Source organism: Hermetia illucens, chromosome 5 (genome assembly GCF_905115235.1).
Source record: "Hermetia illucens chromosome 5, iHerIll2.2.curated.20191125, whole genome shotgun sequence".
Lineage (NCBI taxonomy): Eukaryota > Metazoa > Arthropoda > Insecta > Diptera > Stratiomyidae > Hermetia > Hermetia illucens.
Genome location: NC_051853.1, coordinates 1,289,565 through 1,312,748, shown reverse-complemented (window position 1 = coordinate 1,312,748; position 23,184 = coordinate 1,289,565). Strand labels below are relative to the sequence as shown.

Below are 23,184 nucleotides of genomic sequence, written 5' to 3'. Positions count from 1 at the left end.
TAGTGAAAGATGGTGGTTCAAATCTCACTGGTGGCGGAGGAATTTGTTATCGTGACTGGATACCGGATGCCAGTCGACTCAGCTGCGAATGAGTACCTGAGTCAAATCAGAGTATTAATCTCGGGCTGACCAGTGAGTCGCCTGAAATTTTGTAGTTCGTGAAAGCCGCCTTTTCTCTTATCGGCAACTATCTTCGCTACTTTCCGAGTGCTGGGAAAATAACCAATGTTAATGCAATTGTTGAAAACTGCAAGAAGGCACTTCATTGATGCCCTAGGGACGTTTTTGATGACAATATTTGCTTTAAGGTTGGTGCGTTAAGGTTTTTTAAGGTACGTTGACAGTTGCGAGCTGTAATAAGCTCGAAAAGGTTTTTGGGTCCATTGGGCTGCAGAATAGGTTGGAAGTGGAGAAGGTCGTCAATTAAATTGAATGTTCATGAAGAAAACCTTTAATTGCTGAATCTACAATCGAAATGATGACCGGGTTGCTTCTAGATGGAGGTCAATTTAACTGAGTGACGAAAGACTTCTCTAGTACTTGAGCTTTCCTAGAGTCGCTGCAGATATTTTCGATGTTATTGGTGAGAACGAAGTTTCTGGATCTGTTTCTGCCCACTAAGTACAAAATCCGATCGCATATAAATTTTTGCTCAGTTTGTTTGTTTGGACATGAATTCAGTCAATAGAAATACGTCCGGCGCAACACGCAATACCATTAATAGCTATTATCAGAGCGACATATGATGGAGGAGAATGTCACATTCTACACCGAAGTAAAATCTCAGAGGAATTTAAGGTCCAGAGCGGAGTTCGTCAGGGTGGCATCTTGTCATCGATATTATTTCTTCTTGTTATCGGTGACGTTCTTAATGCTGTTTTATCAGGGGTGATGGTGGAGATCAATGACGCCACCTTTGCTGAGTTCATCTGTTTGCCCCCTCACCGGGTCATTGACAGTGGCCAAATGACTCTGGATTTGGCAAGACTATGCTGGTCTGATATTTCGAATGACAAAACTTGGTTGGCGCACAGGTCAGTCGTCAGCCGTGGGCGATGTAGAGAGAGGTTAAATCTCAGATACCTTAGCAAAAGAGGGCTCAACCTTCCCCATGCTGGGACCGGAGCCAGCAATTGGGGTGCTAGTGGCATTAGCTAATTCTGTTATCGAAAGCTGGGAACAATCTTCCCATAATATCAGGAATGCTGGCAGATACACCAAACTTTCCTGTCAGGACCAAACAAACATGCACCAAAGTTTATCCTATCGAAAAGCAGGAAAACCTGCTCCTGTAATTGGAAATGAAATCCACGGAACTCTCTCTATGTGGCGTCTCGCCTATGGATGCATCAAACACCAGATTTTAGGTACTGATATGCTCCAGCTGCAGCGAGTAGCATCATATCTACTAATGGATATCGAATGTTACAATTGTTCCTCGAAATCAACTAGGCTGATGTAGTGCGATCTGATAAAATTGATCATTCCCTTATGTTGAATGAAAACACAATACATTGCAGGATAAATGATTGAACATTTGAAAGCCTTCTCCTCCTTTCTATTCTGAAAGAGGAGATTAAGGCTTGAAAAAGTACAAACTTAAAGTAATCTAGGAATTTGCCCAACCAACCTGATTTTTGTTATAACGAAAACCTTAATTAGTGGCTTTTTCACGGAAGAGCAGTCTCACCCTGCGACCTCAATACATAAAACGTTCCATCAAAATGAATCTATTCACCTTCATCTATGTATGTTATCCATTTTATGAAAAGAAGAAGGGTAGTATAGTAGAATGAGTAATTCGATTTTATAATTTTTACCTTCAATCAGGCCCACCCTAACTTTTACAATCTTCCATTATACATGGTGGTACTACCTATAACTGAACGGTTTTGTACTTCAAGATGAACTTAAGGGTAAAATTCTAAAACATTTTATATATAATTAATTTTAATTAAGCAAACATCGATTGGAAGGTATTTTGAAGCCGTATGGATGCACCACTGTAATTTTTTTTTCAGGTTTCTCGGTAGGATAGGTTCTGATAACGAGACTTGTTACACTCTTTGCGGCAGACATTTTGAGCCTTCACTTCCCTATGCTTCACCCAGTGTCAAAAATATCATCGAAAAGTACCAACTGAGCCCTTTCATTTGATACCCCATACGACCATAATCTGTAAAAAAAATTTGCACCTCGCTTTCGCATGTACGGGGACACCCTCAAAATCAACAAAAAATGGCGGCACTGACTATGTTTAACAGCTTCACACCAAATTTCGTGTCACTTGGTTTATCTGTTTCCAGGTAAACCGCGTGTGAGAGACGGACATAGCGGTGAAGTGCACTGGTGACTGCCACAGGTCAAAAAGATGCCGAAAATGTCTGGGAGAAGGTCATCTATTCATTGAGTGCAAGGCTGAGTATAAATGTATGCTTTACAAGGGGAAAAGGGGCATCGACTGTCGGCACATTGCGACCAGTAGCAGATGTCCAGTGTTTAGGAGAACCACTGGAAAACCTACTCTCACAGACCATCTATGCGGAGCGAATCGAAGCTACCATAATCAGGGAGCCTTTACGCACTAATATGAGGGGTGCATGGGCTACAGATGCAACTGGCAAGAAGTGATGGAGTTTCCGGAAGTAGGATTCGCCAGGGCGAAAATAGTTGGCATTTACATATATAGTTGCTTTGCTCCTCCAAGCACAAAGATAGCAGAATTCGAGGGAATGCTAGGTATGCTAGTCTCGGATGCAAGAAGTCAAAACTCCAAGATCATAGCGTGTAATTTCAGCACGTGGGTTGCGGATTGGGGCAGTTGAACTACGAACGCCAGGGGCCGTATCCTGCTCGAGGCTTTCGCGGAGCTAGACTTGGTGCTTGCAAATACGGGAAATCTGTCCACCCTTCGTGAGACAGGGTCGGGTTCAATAGTCGATTTGACATATATGAGTACCACATTGACAAAGAGAATGGCCTGGTTTGGCATTGAGCATTATACTCATAGCGACCGCCAGGCAATTTTCCTGCAGATCCAATATGGGGGTCCGTGAAAAAAGTTTAAAGAGGATGCATTCATAGAGATGCTATTGGGGGCCACAGTCCCGGTGGTGCGGCTTCAGAAAAGGTAGACCAAATGACGAAATGCGTAATGAGAGCATACAACACTGCTATGCCGAGGTGGCGAGTTCTCACAAAAAGGCGGTCAAATTATTGGTGGAATGAAGAGATTGTGGAGTTGCGGACTGCACGTTTTCGAACTAGACTTCGATGAGAAACGACCGGTATATGCAAACCTTCGAGGTAGGCTTAGTAGGGTAGACGAACCAACAAGCAAGAATGATTGAGGAAGAATAAAGCACCTGGGGAACAGCGTACAGGGTTGTAATGAAGAAGATGAGAGGTAACAAGTAACATGTCCGCATCTTTTGCTCGATATCGTGAAATAGTAGAAGGAAGTGGAAGTGGAAGAGCGAAAACTAGTATTGCTGTTGAAGCCCAATAAGAAACCAGGACATCCATTATCATACCGCCTCATCGACACGGAAGAAAAGATGCTCGAAAGGGCCATCTACAATAGACTTTTCCTTATCAAAGAATATAAGTATGGACTATAGGAGCAACAATTTATATTTCGACAAACCCACTCATCGGTCGACGCCGTAGACGCTGTTTTGAAGCTGGCTGGAGGTGGTGACGTGCCGTCGCACAGTGCTTCGAATGTATGATGACAGTGGACAAAAATCCGAAACTTTGTAATCTTATAGGAAATTTTGAGCTGAACAAAAAAGTTCTTATAAACATGGGGTCGCAAATGCTTTCTTAGAGAGTTATAGTATAATTTGTCTGATAAACGCTTGTTTTTCCTGTAGGAAACGTCAATTGTTCATTTTACCTTTCTATCGTATCAATCTCCTCCAAGAAAAAAAGGGATTTATTGGCCACAAATGAATTTTTAATTGATTCAGTACTGGTATTGCTGAAAATTAAAAAAAAAAATTGTTCAAGCATGAAGTTTTGGTAAATAAAAGTACCTAATTATTGGCAACAATATATTTTAAATTTTCAACTACATAATATAATTAAAAAAAACAAAACAAAGAATAAAAATTATCGAAAAAATCATTATTAAAAAAACAATATACCAAAGAAACAAAATCGGATAAATATATATATATATACATATCGGAATTCGATATAGAATCGGACGGAGAGTCAGATTTTTCAGACACAGATTAGTAACTAATCTGAGTCTGAAAAATTTTTGTCCGAGAAATCTGATTCTCCGTCCGATTCTAAATCAAATTCTGCAAGAGATCGATTTACTTCTGATTCTGGCAAATTCGGATTAACGGAAATAGATACTAAATATTCCTCGATACATGAGTCAATTTCAGTGACTTTTTTTTTCTGTTTATGTCTTTCAGACGCGATATAAGAATCGGACATCAGCAATAAATTATTGATTAAATCAGTGCACATATTGATCCTTGAGGATTTTCGGGTGTGATGTAATCGATTGTGGCGGACTATTTTGTGTAACGCTTCTAAAGCATCTTCCGACAAATGCCCTATTGGCATAACAAATGACTCTATTATGTCGGATCCGTGTATAAGAAGTTTGTGAAGGCTGCTGGGCATGTAGTACCATCCATATAGCGATAAATATAATTCATGGGTAGACCTCAGCAATAGTCGGAACTTATCAATATTAATGAATCTACCTAGAGCAAGTACTCTTAATATTATGGATAAGTTCCTTACGAGTTCGACGTAAATTCCGGTGATTTGAGAAGTTAAGACTGGATTTGAAAAAAATCTCCTCGCAGTATTCCCATCATTTGATGAGTCATAACCTTGTTTAGGTGTATCCACTATAAGCCCCATTTTATCTTTGAACTCTTTCCTAATTCTTACCTTCTCAGCTTCTAAAAGCTTTTTTTTCTCCTCCCCTTTGGCTTGCCACGATTTAAATGACAACCTGTTCGCTATGTGAAGAAGGCATTCCATCGATCTTATATATGCATGGAGGGATGACAACCCGAAACGAAAATGCTCTCTGTTAGGGGGTTTCTCATCTATGTTAATGGAATTCATATCTTTTGGTTTGGCCCCACAAATAAAACATCTCGCTGATGCATTAGTATCCGTTAAAACATTACAAACACTTCCGTCAACCATCGTCATTTCAAGAACAAAACTCACGTCCAGGGTATGGGTTTCAACAAACAATTTATGATTGACGAGATTTTCTATTTGTGTCCTTATATGATTTTCTTCACTTATTATTACAGATGAACATTCTTTCGTGAAAATAAATTTAATTGGCCTGCAATAAAATGTTGATCCCGGATGATCGTTTTGCCACAAAACTTCACTAGATTTAAAGTCAACTAGCTTCAAAGGGACGAGTGCTATTAAAAAGAGGTATTCATCGGTGCTCTCATTGTCGAGAAACCTTTGTTTGTACAAACTGTGCCCGCCACTGCCATCGAACCGCCATTTACATATTAAATTAGCCCGTATATTTCTATCAAGGTCAAGTAATCTCGAAATAGAATCTACGGTGTTATTTAACAATTCTTGTAATGGTACACTTGCTGATACGTCTGTAATGTTAATGATCTTAGGCAAAAAAATTTTTTTCTCTTTTCGGAGTGAGTAGAGACTAGGGAATAAATTTTCGTTGACATTATTCACAACACTTCTAAGGACATTATACTTCTTGTCAGAAAGGTCAAGGTCTAACTTTAATATTAGCGCTGCAGTCCCCGATAAAACTTCAGGGTTGCTCTTCTGTTCCCTTGTGTTCTGTGTAGTTGAAGCGAACTGAAGTTCCTCCGCCGAATAATTTTCTACCAAATGCAGCACTCGTCTTCTCTTCGTTCTGGCACAACACTCTTCAAATGACTTTTTCGGCCGACCACGCACTAAAGTGCTTGAACTTGCTTGCACACCGTATGTCGGCATACATTTGGTGACATACTCAGGAAAAGTGAGGGGAGTATCCAAAAACCCCTGATTCTTGGCTAAAAACAAGGTCCGATACCCTTTGCAGGAATCATACTTCTTTTGAAGCTCAAGGGAAGTTAATCGGGCCCATTTTGAGAGGTCATCGCAAGGTTCCAAATTCCACTTATCTCGAACCAAAGACAAAATTGCCATAGCTTTATCCTGTTTGGGAACGGAGACCCATTTTTCAAAAATGTCCCTCATCAGGATTCTTGAGTTTTTTTCTGAAAATGGGGAAAAAAAATTCTTTAAGGAAAGTCTTGGAAAAATTTGATGTCACACAACGTTTCAGCATGAATCAAAGAAACTTTTTATGCTAAAATCCCAGAACCGTTTTTACCGTTTTTGAGAAAATGCGTTCTGAAGTTTAAAAAACTTTGTCGTTTTAATGCTAGTTTATTATTACTTTGATTCGATCAAAAATGTATATACATACCTTCTGCTAGCTCGCACATAGTTTCCTGGCGCTTTTGTACCGAAAGAGAAGGAATAAAACTCACCACTGTTGTTAAACTGCTTCTTCATTAATCCGTTTCACCTTTGTTTACAAATATTAACATATATAGGCGAATATTTTCGGTTCAACCAATGTTGTTTTTCTTGCCTTTGAACCTCACAGAGTAATACCCCAAACAAAGAATCCGCAAAATAAAAAGTCGATTTTTTGATTTTTGTCCATTACTCGAAGCACTGTGCGTCGTGGCGTTGGATACCAAAAATGCGTTCAATTCAAACAGCTGAGAATGGATAAAGAGCTCACTGGTTAAAACGGGAGTCCCTAGTTATTTGACTAGGCTCCTCGAAAGTTACCTCTTGGAGAGGACGCTTTGATACGATACGGGTGGGGGATCCAAGCAGTACACGGTCACAACTGAAGTACCAAAGGGCTCAGTGTTTGGTCCTCTCCTGTGGGATGTGATATATAATGGGGTCCTTGTCCTTCCCAAGCCAAAAGAGGCCAGTTTGTGAGACAGCACTAGCTTGTGAGAGCAGTCGGAGGCGGGTAAACATGACTTACCCTTTAGTAGCATTAAGGCTGTGCGGCTTCTTCAGAACAATCCCAGGCTAGGCAGCCTCTGTTATTGCTGGAATGATCCTAATGGCAAGTGAGGTATCCGGTCTGTACGAAAAAAAGGAGAATGAATTCACCTGAAAACGATACAGAATATCCAAAGGTGGTAACGCGAAAGTCGCAGGAAAAGTGACAGCAATGGTGGGATGACTCGCAGAGGATCGCTGGACCCAGACTTTGATTTTTTGTATCGGTCAGGGCATGGTGGTTGCTTTACACGCAACCTTAAAAAATAACTCCCATTACGATTCTTTTGAACTTGACCTGACTTGACTTGCGATGACCACCACTCATTTAAAGTACGACGTTCAAAATTCTTCATCCTGTTCCTGTGTTTGTATAGTATACGTCACCCACAAAGTCTTTTCCTTCTTATTATTTTTTTCTTTTTTTTTGTAATGGGACTATACCTCAGTTTCATTGCTAATGGTGTACAAATGATAGTCCTACAGTTGTGGAACATCGCAGAAATGAACATAAACATCCATGACAGCCGAAATTCGAGTCCGCAGCAATGAGAAGGAAAGACCTATGTTCAACCATCTCAACCATGACACTGCCAACGCTCAACAGGATGTAATTAAATTTAGGAGTATTGTAGAGTGCTATTGCCGCAACTCCTGCTCCTCCTGCTAGTCAACTTCTTGAATTATACCTGAGTAATGAAAGATCCTAGTCATTTCTGTTCACGACATTCACATGCACTAGAAATTCAGTAGAAAAGTTTGAACAATTTCTGTCAACTTTTATAACAAATCAATTAAATACGTGGATTGATTTCATGCTCATGTTAGTGTCTAGACGCAGCAGTTGATGAATTTCCTAACAATAAACCTTGAAAAAGAAAGGGATTTCTCTTTTCTGAATTCCCAAGCTCATACCCTATTCAATAGTCGCAGCTATTCCTCCTAAATCAGGCACCAACCATTGCGTGTTCTTGCCGAATCAATTCCGTGATCATTTTACTTCTTGACAAAAGTTCAATGCAATCACGCAAGAAATGAACGATTACAGGCGGTAAGTCTGCTTCAGCAATGGTATCGTGAGTCCTTTCATTCACCAAAAGAGTAGGAAAGGTGAGTTGGTTTTCTGTTTGCTTTCAAGAAAACCCCTAAATTTGGCTGCTGTGCTAATGGCCAAAACCCCATAAAGGATTAAAATAATTTACCCATAAATTATGATGTTAATTTTTATTTGGAAAGCTTGGCTGCAGAGTAAAAGAAAAGAAATTCATGGACCCTCTGGAAATATTCCATAAACCCTAATTAAGGCTAGCGAAATGACCAGCTGGTGCCCTAGCAATCAGCAAAGTAGAGTGGAATACTCTTTTGTGGAAACGCTTCCAACATGTTTTCCGAGGTTTGTATTTGCTTCTATAATAGACACCAGACAAGACTTCAAGTGAAAGTAAATTACTTAATTAGTGTGAAAATATTGTGGAAAATTTTCATTTACTGTTCAAATGGGACAAACATTTATAAGGTTCTTAGGAGATGCGTGTTTTCTTCTGAATTCAGCTATGCTCCCATATCCACCCACACTCCTTCTTTCAGTAATTATGGCTAGAAAAAAAGAGTTGAGAAATGAACGTAAGTTACAGTGGAAATATTTTGGCAGATGTTCCGGCTGATGAAATTTACTCGTATTCTGCTTCAAAATTGAATTTCCAAATGGGTATCGCTCATTCGCCGGAATTGCCTTTCTAAGATGTTACGAGCCAACATTCTGAAAAGAATATATATGTAGTTAAAAAAGCCCACGGACCCTCTTCCCGCCCAACCGGACCGAGGGGCGACCACCCTAAGGATGGGCTGAAGGCAACATCTAAAGGCCCGCATCACACGTTTTAACGCAAAGTGTGTGCGACCATGCGAAAATGCTGTTACTAGATCCCGATTGTCGCAAACACTTCAGCCAATGACGCGGAGGTTCTACACTACAGAGACATGGATCTTATATCGAAGACAGTGCGGATCAAGACTGAAACCCATTAGGTCAGATTGTTACCGGACAGGACTCTTCGGACTATAGCACAGGTTGCAAGGATAACCGCTTTTTGCATCTCCATGTATAGTCCAGCCCTAAGATCGAGCGTTTTCAGCGCTTTATGTAAGTTCTGCGGGACTAATCCCGTCGCTGAAATTACTACTGGGGCTACTTCGATCTTGTGTAGTCTCCAGGTCTGCTTCATATCGTCTGCCAAGGGGCCGTACTTCCGGATTTTTTCGTGCTGTTTTTCAACAGTGTTCCGGTCCAACGGTACGGCTACATCGATTATAAAGCACGCTCGTTCTTCCTTCAGAAGCAGAACTAGATCGGGTCTGTTATGATTAACACTGTGGTCGGTGGCAATAGTATGATCCCACAGTAGTTTGACCCGATCATTTTCCAAGATTCTCAGCGGAGTATACTTATAGTAAGGATGGTAGGTTGCCACTAAGTTATACTTCAACGCAAGGTTTTGATGGAGAATCTTGCAGACGGAGTTATGACGATTGGTGTACTCGGTACCGCTCAACATCCTGCACGTAGATGTTATGTGCTGGATGGTCTCCTCTTCACAGTTGCATAACCTACAACTGGAGTTGGTGATTGAGGAGTCGTGAAGAATGTACCGTTTATAATTTTTTGTTGGGAGCGAAGCATCCTGAATTGAAGTTAGGAATGCTCCGGTCTCATAGAACAGTACACCTTTAGTCAACCATTTATTGGAGGCTTCGATGTCAATGCCTGACAACAACAAATTTTTTATATGACCTCCGTGAATGGGTTTCTCTTTCCACATGTCGATCTTCTGTTGGACTGAAGTAACATTCGACATGGGATCCCATTCTCTGCTTCTCAAGTTCAAAGGAGATAATTTATTATCTGCCATGACGGTAGCCTGATGTATTTGGCTAGAGGATTGTTTCTCATAGAAAAACTCACGAAGAGAATGCACTTGATTGTAGTGCAACGTTTTTAAATCAAGTACCCCCCTTCCTCCCTGATGACGTGGGATAGTGATCCTCAATTTTTCGGCAGCTCTATTATGCATGTTGGTGTTTGCAAGAACCACCCTTACCCGTCTATTGACAGCTTCTAAATCAGTATTACTCCACTGTATCACACCGAAAGTGTATAGAAGGACGGGAATGGCGAAGGTGTTGATTGCCATGATCTTATTTTTCCCGTACAGCTCAGTTTTAAGGACAAGATCCAGACGCCGTTCAAATTCCCCCAGCAACTTAGATTTGATTACTGCCACAGCAGGTATTGTTGCTTGCAATATGCCGAGGTATTTGTAGACGTCGTCCGAATCCATGCCCTCAATTCGGATGTTATTTTCTCTGTATCCTTCGTTGTCTCTGTGTTTTCCCCGAACAATTGTTTTTATGCGACATTTCTCCAAACCCAACTGCATGCCGATATCCCTGCTGAACTGGATGGTGATGTCCAGCAAGGAGCGAAGTTGGTTCTCGTCTTTGGCATACAATTTGATGTCGTCAATATATGATACATCAAATGACTTAATGTACATTTCGACAATATGCCATGCTTGACTTGGAACCCGTATTTGCTTTCATGCAAAAGATGGGATTGCGGATTCAAAGCCAAGCAAAACCACAGTGGGCTTAGAGAGTCGCCTTGGAAAATGCCACGCCTGATTGGTATCTCTCCTGATGTTTGCGAAGATACCGATAGCTTCGTGCTCCAATTCTTCATTACTGTTCTCAGTAGAAGAACGACATTCGGGTTGATTTTATACAAGCGTAACACTTGTAGTAACCACGAATGTGATATGGAGTCAAAGGCTGATTTATAATCGATGTAGGCTGTCGAGATGTTTCGTCTTTGGTAGACAGCCTGCTTTACAGCTACCGTATCGATTATAAGCTGTTCTTTGCAGCCTCGGGAGCCTTTTGCGCATCCTTTTTGCTCCTCAGCTATCAATTTATGAACATCAAGATGTTTTGAGATGTTCGCGCACAGAACTGAAGTGAAGACCTTGTAGATGGTAGGAAGACAAGTAATTGGTCGACATTTAGATGGGCAAGAGGCACCCTGTTCCTTGGGGATGAGGAAAGTTATCCCCTTGGTGAAAAATGGTGGAACTAAATCAGGATCGGCAATCATCTGGTTGAATTGATTTGCCAATATCCTGTGAGTGCTCTTGAACCGTTTCAGCCAGAAGTTGTGAATCTTGTCAACTCCTGGCGCCTTCCAGTTACCTGCCTTGTTAAGGGCTGCTTCAACGTCGACTTCAGTTACGTCAGGCATGGTCACTTCTCCAAAAGTCTTCTGCCTGATCCAGATCGAGGTTACTTTCCCTATCTGAGTTGGTGAGATTTTGTAGAATCCCCGTTGGTTCTGGAAGAACAAGGTGTTGTCTGTCCTTCGCTGAAAGCTTTTCTGATACCTACGGATGCAATTGGAGCATACCGCAAGTTTCTGCTTCAGCACCTCGAGGATTTCTTCGATTGGCATATCATTGGACAGATGGTAGTTTCCAATGATGTTCGCAACGCATCTGTGCACTCTTGGTGATGGATTTCCAAGGAGTGCTTGCGTCACACGACCAATCTCCTTTCTCAATTTTTCGACTCTTTTGTTGAGTCGAAACACCCAGAACGGTAAAGTCCTTCTGCGCATACCTCTGTTATTCGCTCTAAGATGTTGATTATGCAGACGAATAACCGTGGCAGCTGCCACGTAGATCAGGCTGTGAACCTTTGTAGCAGTAATCTCGCTAGCCAAACGATCAGCCAAAATTCTGTCAACGGCAGCAATGATGTTAGTAGTTGCCGAAGTAAAATTCAGTTTTGGGATCTTTGGCCTAGCGTCTGGGAGAATCTCAGCATACTCTGTGAATGCGACCTGGAATGCGGTCAAAGCCTCATTATAAATTGGGTCGACATCCCCAATTACTAAGCTTCTCCTGACTACTGGATTCACGGAGTGCCTTACAGGTGGAGTACTTGTGTTACTCCTTTGATTAGTCCGGTAATTTGATGACTCCAGCCCGAGCTCAAGTGAAACCTCTTGAAAGATTTGTTTCCTAGTTGGTAAGGCAACTCGGTTGTTATTCACTATCACCCGGTACTGGTTGATGACGTTCTGTTCCGGAACATGACTTAGCTCCGGAAATCGGGTTATGAACGCTTCATGTAGTCGATGTCTGTACTCTGATGGATTCCGTTCCAAATCCGTGACACGGTAATAGGCGCGGACGATAAATTCGTTGAGTTGGTTCGTCCAAACCATACGACGCCTAGGTCTCCCGTCCCTGGTGGTTGACGACATAACCGTCAAAACATCCAAGGGCGAAGAGCCACTCTGATGTTGTTGAACGACCCTTAACCGTGTTGGGTACTGTCTTCGTGTCCCTGGGGAACCATTAAAAGAATTTGTTTTCCCCAATTTTATTCCCACGAGTATTGGGGAAGCAGTCAACCCTGCAACAGAGCCCCAATGTTGCAATGCCCCATGGTTACCTCCAAAGGTAGGGAAGGTATTTGGAGGGGAGCCGCTGAAATACAGTGTAACGTCACTGCAATTCATCCGATAGGCGCGTCGATCCCTTCACCCCGGATTACGGATTTGTTAAGGAGGTTTACTCCCCCTGAACGGGAAGAATCGGTAAGGGAGGACGAACACAAAGGGAAACGTTCTGCTTGTCCGCGGCTACTTATTTACAAGATTAATTTGCGATATTCGTAGCTGACCCGGTGGGTCATGTCATTATCCGCAACCCATGACACGCGCCTGGTCGCATGCAGCTCTGCGTTTGCAACTCAGGTGAGGATAAACCTGGTACGCCAGTATATTTATATAATATATAAATATATATGCCTGCTGGATACAATGGGGAAGATGATGGAGAGAATACCCACGCGTTGGACGCAACTAGCATGGTAGTAAACCTGACAAAAGGCGGAGTGATTTCGGGCGGCTACTGTGCCGTGTTGGCGGTGGATGTCAAAAACGCATTCAACTCGGCCAACTGAAATAGAATTAAAGGGCCGTTGGCTGACATAGGTGTCCCCGGGTATTTAGCGAATTTGGTGCAAAACTACTTCTCCGAGAGGGCTCTCTGGTACGGAACGGATGAGGACCCCAAAGGATACATTGTCACAGCCGGGGTACCTCAGGGATTGGTACTCGGTCCCTATTGTGGAATATCATGTATAAGGGGTGGTGGCTCTTTCCGTCCCAGAGAGGGCCACAATTGTCGGTTTTGCTGATGTCCTAACTGTGGTTGTTACAGCAGAGCACCGAGAAGATGTGGAGGTCTATGCGACCGAAACAGTAAGATCGGTAAAGTCCTGGCTAGAAAGAGCCGGGCTGACCTTGGCGGACGGGAAAATGGAAGCGGTCTTAATAACCAACAGCAGGAAAAATAACACATTGAAAGTGGAAGTCCATGGATATACGGTCGTATCTAGGCGACTATTAAATACCTGGGGGTGATAATTGACACCAAATTGAGCTTCAGGGAGCACCAAGAATATGCATGCTAAAAAGCCACCGCGTATTGGTGGTGGCCGGCATGATCCCTGTCGACATTCTGGCTAAAGAAGTGAGTGTGCTTTATTATGCAAGACGTATGGAGGGCCACACAGAGCGTAGAAATGCGGCAAGGTCAGAGTCCCATGATCTTGGCAACGCAGATGGGATGAATCTACGAAGGGTCGGATGACCCACAGACACGTTGCCAACATTAGGGTGTGGCTTGAACGGAAACATGGGAAGCCAACTACCACATTATCCAGTTCTACACATACCCGCTTCTTCTACAGCTGGGAATAGAGTGGTCGCTATTCTTCGAAATAAAACTTGGCACTTTATATGCGGGGCTCTGCTTCCTTTCAACTTAGCCATTACCGCTCTGCTTTCTCCTCCCCACGGGTTGATGTCGGCCTCTTCGAGGACTTCTTTAAAGCAATTAAATTGACTTTCACGGATTGCCTTCCGCAGCTCTCTTCGACTAGTTTTGTACCTCGCCTTCCTCTGTGCAATTTCCTGCTTATCATTTGCGCGTTGGTAGTTTCTTCACGCTTGCAAACATATGGCACGCAGTCGTCTGGCTTTGTCATTCCACCACGGTTCCAATCCGTCTGTCTTCCTGCCACACTCGATTTATTCGGAAATGGCTGAACCGATTGTCACGAAAATTGGTGGCAGCATGTGGTCTGCTGGTCCCAGCCTGTATACTTTTACGGACCGAGTAAATCGAAAATAGGTGCACAATCAATTTATACATACGCATATAGAATACAGTATTCGGTAACAGGCAATGTTTATTTGTTTAGCGTGAGCATAATATCTACGTCTGTAGTATGTACGTATTGTAGTTTGAAAAAATATGAAGGAATATTTTGAGTTTATAGCCATATACCTGATCAAGCAGCAGCTTCCGTTATTCCGACTTGTTCATTAATGAATTCAGTAACAACAAATTTACAAAGCTTCAAACATATAAGTCAAAACGTATGGATTGATTAATGATTCTCTTCATGTGCCGCAGTTTGAATAGGCTGCCGGGTTATTGTAAGAACCTAAAAGTTCTCTTGAAACATTTAGAAGGATATCTTGAAAATACAAGTTACTGCTATTCATGTGTCAGGGGACAAAATTAATGTTTGCTGTAACATCCTTTCTTAAAATATGATATTTAACCACATTAGCTTGGATTTCAGTAAATTTAGTTTTCTACCTGCATTCGTCTCTAATTTCCCCAAATTATTCACAATATCCTGAATACATGTGCGTGCATTATTCTCGAAAAAAAAAAATCCCCAAAAAGAAAAATTGAGGATTTCTATGCTTGGATGGCATTGTCGAAAACTACCCCATTCGTCATTGGCAAATACATTAATATTAATTCCTGAAAGCGTCAGTAGTGAAAGTTTCATGTGTTCAAGAAATGTTACTTTCTTCGCATGCCTTACATTCGACAGAGTCAATTAGCTTCAAACAATCTCCTGTCAAATGGTCTCCTACCTGTGTTTGAATGTTTGCACTCAAATGTAAATTGTTTCCCGTGAATTAATAAGAGTTTTTCCCGGTAGAGAATTTTTTTCGGTTCCGCTGGAAACCTTTTCAAATGTAAACTATGCGTGCTCCTTTCACCATGAAATTTCGTTAGGGTTTTATTCAATAGACGCATATATATATATCGTCCCCGCGATTCCATGATGCCTTTCAATTTTCAACATGGTTGACTTCGAATGATGGAGCATGTGGTGGTGGTGCCTTTTGGTGGCATTCATGTGCTTTTATTACATGAAATGTATAGTAGGATATTATGCAATTCAGGGTCACATTTGTAACAGTTTCGACAATTTCACGCACGGATAGCATGCGTTCTTCCGAATTTGTTATGTACATACATATATACTCGCACATAGGAAATGCCTGGTTGGTTCGTTGCCGAGCAACAATTTATTTGGTGATCTTCCTGTCTTTTTGAAACCTTGCATGATATGCATTTTGGTTATTTGAGTCGGGAGGTCAGTTCAGGTGGTCAAACGACCATCCTGAGTGGCCGTAGACGAATAAGAGGGAAGAGTTATCTTAAAACCTAAAAGATATTCGCTAATACTGAAGCTCCATCCAAGCGCTCTGTCGACGCGTCCTTGCACGCCTCTGTACCAGCCAGACTCGGGAATGTGAGGGTGGAGGGTATCCTTTCAGCGCTTCAATCCCCACATGTCATTATAGAAACTTCACGTGTCAATTCCGGTGCGTGACATGAAGATTCGCGGGAGCCTAACGAAGTAAACGACACGCGAGCTAAAACCTGAAAATGAAAATAAAAACAAGTCGGGAAACCGGAAGCTTGCCACTTCAGGTAAAAGGTTTTGTGTTTTTCTTATTTTTTTTTTGGGAGTAGGGTAGGTGAACGCGTTTACGCACAGAGTGTTGGACTACCGCAACAGCACGCTGGCGGACTACCAACTAAACACCTCCCTGTCATCAGAGAACTAGCCTGGAACTGTTTGACACATTACTTCGGGCTAGCCCTCCCGCTCTCCCGACTTTGGGAGCCTTCAAGTCAGGGAATTCCTTTCACCAACGGGAGGGGAGGAAGGGAGTTGTTAGTTCAGGGAACCCCTTACCGTCCAATCCCTCTGCCGGTCGAGTTCAATCTTCTTCGTAGTAAGAAGAGCCCAAACATAATGCGCAACACGATTCCAGCTGCCAGCGCTCTTCAGCATCTCTCTGACAATGTTGTCTGGAGAGAGCTCGCCTGTGTCTGCATAAAGCTGCTGGCGGAGGCCGTCCTACCTCTCGCAAGAGAAAAAGGTGTGTTCAGCGTCATCCGCCACTCTATTGCAGAACACACAATCAGGAGATCGCGCCTTCCCAACCCTGTGCAGGTAAGACTGAAAACCTTCATGCCCACTTAGAAGTTGGGTAAGGAAGTAATCAATCTCACCGTGCTTTCTGTTCAATCATGGGTCTAATTTGTTGATGAGTCGCGCAGTCCACTTGCCCCTTGGCTCATTTTGCCAAGAAAGTTGCCACTCGCTAAGGGTTCGTTGACGTTCTTCACGGGCAACCACTTCTCTTAAGTTTTCGCCCTTACGGCGATAGATAGCTTTGCGCTCCTTAGCAAGGAGGGCAACGGGGATCACTCCCGCAATCACCATCACAACCGGTCCGGAGACGGTGCGATAAGCAGACGCCACTCGCAAAGCTCCCCGCCTCTGCACTTGAGCGAGGCGTTTACGATGCACCTCCTTGTCAAGCGCATCAGCCCATACCTCCGCACCATAGAGAAGGACGGACTGCGTTGCTCCCATGAGGAGACGTCTCCTAGTTGATATAAGGCCCCCGACATTCGCCATTAGCCGACTCAAGGCCGCGACTCCTGCTGAAGCCCTGTCCGCGGCTGCTTTGATTTGCTCGAAGAAGCTCATCTTCGAGTCGAGCATTAAACCAAGGTAAATACCTTGGTTTTGACTCTATAGTCAACTCGCCGATCGATATGGGACGCAGGGTCGGGATTCTCCTTCTGGTCAGAATGACTACTTCGGTTTTTTCCAGTGCAAGGTTGAAACCGTGAGCAGTCATCCATCCGCTTACCCGTCGCCTGTTCAACAGTGCGTCCGGCAACAAGTGCCGCAACGTCGTCTGCATAACCGACTAGGCGCGACTCTTCGGGCATATCGAGTCTCAGCAGACTATCGTAGGAAGCGTTCCAGAGGTCCGGCCCTAGGATGGATCCCTGCGCTACTCCCGCGTGATTTCCATCCTCCTCTGGCCCTCTAGCGTTTCATAGAACAGGGAGCGGTCTTTCAGATAATCCCTCAATATCCGCAAGAGATAACTTGGCACGTGAAAGCAGTTCTCTAGTGTGCCTAGCATATCTGTCCATCTTACGGAATTGAAGGCATTTCTGACATCAAGCGACACTATCCGTCGAGATTGGCGGCTGTGTGCCCCGGCTCGATTAAACGCATCTACGACCTCCATAACAGCATCCACTGTAGATTTCCCTGTTCTAAACCCGAACTGCCTTGCGGATAAGTCCCCGGCAGCACGGATCGCTTCAGCGAGTGTACCCCTGATGAGCTTCTCGAGCACTTTTCCGGCCGTGTGAAGCATACACAGCGGTCGGTATGCAGACGGGAGCTTCGGGTCTTCTTTACCCTTACTGATCAACGCGAGTCTGGCCACTTTCCAGCGTCAAGGAAAAATGCCCTCCTTCAAGCACGCATTCAACGCTTCGAGCAGCAATTCTGGCCGTTGGCGGAACACCAGTTTGTAAACTTCCGCCGGGATGCCATCAGGACCTGGCGCCTTCCTGTTTTTCATAGTGAGAACCGCTTCTTCGAGTTCTCCTATTGTGAAAAGGGGGCAATCCACGACGCTTTCCGCGCTATTTACATCAACCCGTACAGGGTGTCTGGGGAACAATGCCCGCACAATGCGGTCCATCTGGTCGGTGCTCAATATGCAGGGCTTCCGCAGAGCCTCGATTTTCCGAGTAACAAGCTTATACCCAAGTCCCCACGGGTCATCATTCACCTCATTAACAAGATTTTGCCAGCCGCGAGCTTTGTTTTTATTTATAGCTCTGCGGAGTCTCCTTTTTGCTGATCTATATTGTGCCTTTATGGCACATGCCTCCTCGTTGGCGTACAAACGTTGTGCCAAACGGCGGAGCTTATGACACTCCTTCCGTAGGTCGGCAATTTCCGCCGTCCACCAGTATATAGAAGGCTTGTCGCGCCTGGGGCCTCTCCGGGCATGGAAGCCTTTGTATTTAATTAAAACAAGAGCACTTAATATTCATATAGGGTTTAGCCTCTTTGCACTCCTACCAGGCAAGGTGTGTCGAAGAGGGACAGGATTATTGGTTTTAGGTCAGGGTTCAGTATCTGGCGCGGCCTAAGGAAAGTCGCTTTTGGGATTGTTTTGCCCTGCTCATGCAGTCTTCTAATTTTTGGGTTTGGATGGTTTTCAAGTTTATTGAAAAACCGCTCCGCAATGTTGAGAATATATTCTCTAATGGGGTCTATATTTGCTCGCCGGTATACTATGGCGTTCCTGCCGCACTTCTTAGTCTTCCAATTGTAAGACAATCCAGTGCAATGTCTTAATACACGGCGTTCGAAAGACATGCATATATCCATGGCTTTCAAAGAGCAAGTGATCCACGAAGGGGCTCCGTAGCATATGATGGGCCTGATGAGAGTCTTATATAGGATCAGCTTAGTTTTGGGGCTTAGACCCACTTTTTTGCGAAGAAGAAAATAGATCTTGCGCAATGCACCATTTGCTTTGCCAATGGCGAGTTTAACATGGTCGTTAAATCTTAGGAATTCATTGAAATTGATTCCTAGATATTTGATCGATTTCGACCCTCTTACTATTGTATTCCCGATTTCCAGTTTCAGGCGTTTAACCTTCCTGTGGATAGATCTAGATCCCAAGTGTTTAGATTTCCTCCTGAAGATGCAGACTTGTGTCTTGGTTGAGTTAATTTTAATACCCCAGCACTGGTAGTAGTAGCAGAGGTAAACCAAGTAATCCTCTATATCGCTAACTGCCTTGTCCGGGCGAAAATTAGAGGAGTAGACGAGTGTGTCGTCGGCATACTGCATATGTATGTACCGACCTCAGGGGAGGGGACATCAGCAGTGAAAATGTTGTAAAGTAGGACCAGAAATGGATCCCTGCGGCACCCCAGAAGTAACCGGCAAGAGATCGGAAATCTCATTTCCAACACTGACGTAAAAATGTCTATCCTCGAAGAAACTGACGGCAAGTCTGATGGTCGGGATTGGGAATTCGAATTTGATAGATTAGCCCGTTTATCCAGACGGAATCAAAGGGCTTTTCTAAATCCAGAGCGAAAGCTACCGTGGGTTTGTTATTGACGTTAAGTCTGCCGGCCACAGTATCGTGGAGGTAGCTCAGGGCGTGCTGTATTCCGTGTTTAGCACGGAAACCGAACTGATGGTCTGGAATAATGTTGTTAAGATTGCAGTGTTGGACCAGCCCATCTGGGCCTGCTGACTTTTTACTGTTAAGGTTATGGGTAATAGCAGTGAGTTGTGATAAACTCAGAAATTTGCTCGAATCAGTAGGCTTGTTGGAAGGGTTCTGGACAGAAAAAGACGTGATTCTGTAGCAGTTCCTAGAAGTGAAATCTCTGACTGTTGAATCAACAGTCTTAGTGAGAACCGTTCTGTTGCTCGGAGGTGTTGCGTTGAGCTGCCGCTCGAAGAATTCCCCAAGTGTTTTTGCTTTCTCAGCATCACTGCAGACTCCCACTTTGTTTTGGGTTAGAGCAAAGTTGCGGGCTTTGTATTTCCCGATTAGCCTGTTGATATTTTGGAACATATTAGCTCCAGGCTTAATGTCTGCAAGTTTGTGGGTCAACTCCTTGCTACGGAAGGTCGCCACCTTACCACGGATTAGCGTACTGAGACAGTTAATCCGGGAGAGTAATGCTTTATATTCCGCATTTATTTTATTCCCGTGCTCGTGAAATTTGCGCTTGAGATTACGCCTCCAAATCTGCCTAACTTTCAAGTGGAGCATGTGGAAGAGAATTGAATTCAAACTCATCGACTTTTATCAGCTTAGAGTTCCTGTGTGTAGCAGTGTCAATAGCGTCAGACGCCAAGTTAATAGCCTCGTCGATTTCTTTGTCCGACAGATTGCGATTATTTGAGAGCTTTTTCAAGTTGAGTTTTGGTGCTAACTCAGCCCTGAATTTATCCCAGTCAGTGTGGGCGAAAGACCTAATTGTGGTCATTACTCTCTTTTTCAAAGAGAGAGGTGAGGACAGTTTGAGATTGACCGCGAAATGATCGGACATGCCTGGTAAGGTATCACATGATATTACCTGAAAGCTTTGCTTCATTTCCATAGACCGAAGGAAGTAGTCTAATATAGATTGACAGAGAGTTCGGCAAGATCATCACGAGATTGGTAGGCGAGAAAGGGTCGTGGATCCATTTGAGCAGGGTTTTCCCATTACAGTTAATGGCCATGTCGCCCCAGTGAGTGTGCCTGGAGTTGAAATCGCCTCCAAAGACAACTCAATTAGATTTCAACTGGAGATCGCTCAAGACTTTTAAGTCATGGCCCAGCTCCAAATTTCTAGATTGGCACCTAATATAAACAGAGACAATGAAAATCCGTTTATTGCCATCCGTTTTAATGAAAGCCGCCGCGGCGGAGCAGGTTAGCAGGTTGTCTATGGCGACTTCTTCGAATTCATAATCTTTTTTGATTAATAGGGCAGAGCCGGTGTTGTTATCGTCCCGGATGGTATTATATCCGGTGAAGTTCACGTTATGCCTGCTTTTAAGATGGGTCCCCGAAACGCAATAAATGTCTGCTTTCAGAGAGTCGATCAACACCTGGGCAGTGGCACGTTTGGCGTGAGATACAAGGGATGCGGAGTTAATATCATAGTAACGATACTTAACTCCATAAATTAAGAATAATTTAATGGCAGCGAATTGCCGTTGTTCATGCGTGCTGGCTGAGGTGAGGGCTCCAACCAATTCACCGAATGCAGCCGGCTGATTTGGAAGAGACTTTGTTGGAGGTGGAGGTGCAAGGGCCACCCGGGGCAGTGATTGTTTCATGGCTTGGGCGTAAGATATGCCTGGTTTGGCCAAACTTTGCGACAGTTGTGCTACTGCCTGTTTGGTCTGCTGTGCTTCTTTAGATTTGCGAACTTTGGCAGCTTCTTTTCGGGCAGCATATCTTTATATGCTGGGCAACCGCGGAACTGCGGCACCTCCGTTGAGGGGCGTGGGCAGTCGCCACGCGGATGTTTTGTGGTGCACTTAACGCACCGATGTACAATTGTACAATTTTGAGCAACGTGCCCAAAATTTTGACAATTGAAATATTGAATCTGTCCCAACGGTCTTATTTTTTCTGAGGTAACCTCCTGGTGTAGAATGTATTATATTTCACCTTGAAGGCGTTATTGAGCTCTTGAGAGGGCTCGAAGGTCACTATAAAAAGTCCCGATTGAGACTTCATTGAGAGAGAACGATTCCCCTTATGTAGAGCTTTGTCCTGATTTGTCAGGAAGTTGGCTACAGACCAGATTTTAAGCTGCGGATGCTCAGCTTTGAGCTCCGCCAGAATTTCTACAGCATCGGTTTCCCGATGTAATCCTCGAATAATGAGGGACTGCGTCCTCGGGGATTGAGGGATGCTCGTTGTGGCGTTTAAGCCTTGCTCTTTGATGAGAGCGAACATTTTGCCGTGATACTCGATGGATTCGGCGAAAATGAGGGTCTTATTCGCCCTCGTGTTCTTGAACGTTGCCTTTATCCCTTTTGCCTTAAGGGACTTTAGCAGAACAGGAACATTTAATGAATATCCGGTAATTACCGGTATCTTTTGCTTCTTTGGTTTCTGAGCGGGGGTTGGGGTAATATTTGCCTGGGGAGTACTTTCACTAATTTTAACACTTTTGGCACTAACCTTACTCCTTTTTGGCTTACGTCTTGTGACGAAGTTGAATGGGTCTTGGTCCTTCGATGTTGCAGCAGTGATGTTGCTCGTTACGGTCTTGTTGGCTCCACTTTACTCCGTGCACAAAAGCATGTACGTCAATAAAAAACCTCTGGTCTGGTTACCTGTACCTGGTTGTATATACATGGCAATTATATTGGTTACTACCCGCAGATGTGACCCTCGAGTAATTGACACTGATATGTAAATAACTAAAAAAAAAGCCAAAAAAGGAAAACTAAAACGGCTATAAATTTGTTAACAATAGTTGGATTGTGCGCTTCTTGATTGGATAGGTTCTCAGAACGAGACCTGTTTCACTTTTTAGGCCGCGCATTTTGAGCCCTATCTGCCCTATGTTCTAACCAATATCAGAAATAAGACCAGTTGCGCAAAGTACTATTCGAACCCTTTCATTTGATACACCACATGACCATATTCTGTAAAAGCAAAGTTTACACCCCACTTTCGTCCCCTTTAAACTTACCACGAAAATGGCATCGCTGCACGCAATTCTCACCAAATTTCGTGAAAATCGGTTTATTCCTTTTCCAGTAAATCGGGTGTGACACACTGACTTCATTCAAAACGAGGGAAAAGAAGAGACGGAGAAATCTTCACAAAATAATTGAAATGTTTTGTTTTATTTCTTTTTAACTGAATTATTTATGTTTTAATCTATGTTTGGGTCAGTTTTCAACAGTTTTGACAGGGCGACCCCTATCTAACAAATGATCAAAAGCTTTCCATCATTATCTTCAGGAAATCTGAGCTTACCTGAGAATGTATAAGCCATAGCTAAGCAGGTAAAGCTAGGAAGATGCCAATGTAGTCTCTGATGAAGCGCACCTTTGCCATTAGAATTTTTTCGAAGATACTTGTACTTATACTTTCAGTACATTTTCAAATTACAGTGGAATCCCGGTAATTCACACATCGATAATTCGTACTTTCAGCTAATTCGTGCAAATTAGCCGATCTCAGAGTTATTTTTTTACGAATTATCAATCTACAAACTACCGGAATTCCACTGTAATTTCCCATATGGCCCCCATCAAAAAATATCACTGGCAATAAATGCTTAACCCGACGGAGGATCTTACGCTCCAAGCCAA

The 23,184-nt window shown here is 43.4% G+C and overlaps 1 protein-coding gene across 1 annotated transcript in view; it reads left to right on the top strand.

Moving 5' to 3' along the window:
- LOC119658404 (cholecystokinin receptor type A-like) overlaps positions 1-23,184 on the top strand; it is a 209,005-nt gene that overhangs the window by 131,812 nt on the left and 54,009 nt on the right. The gene's annotated exons all lie outside the window — the stretch shown is intronic.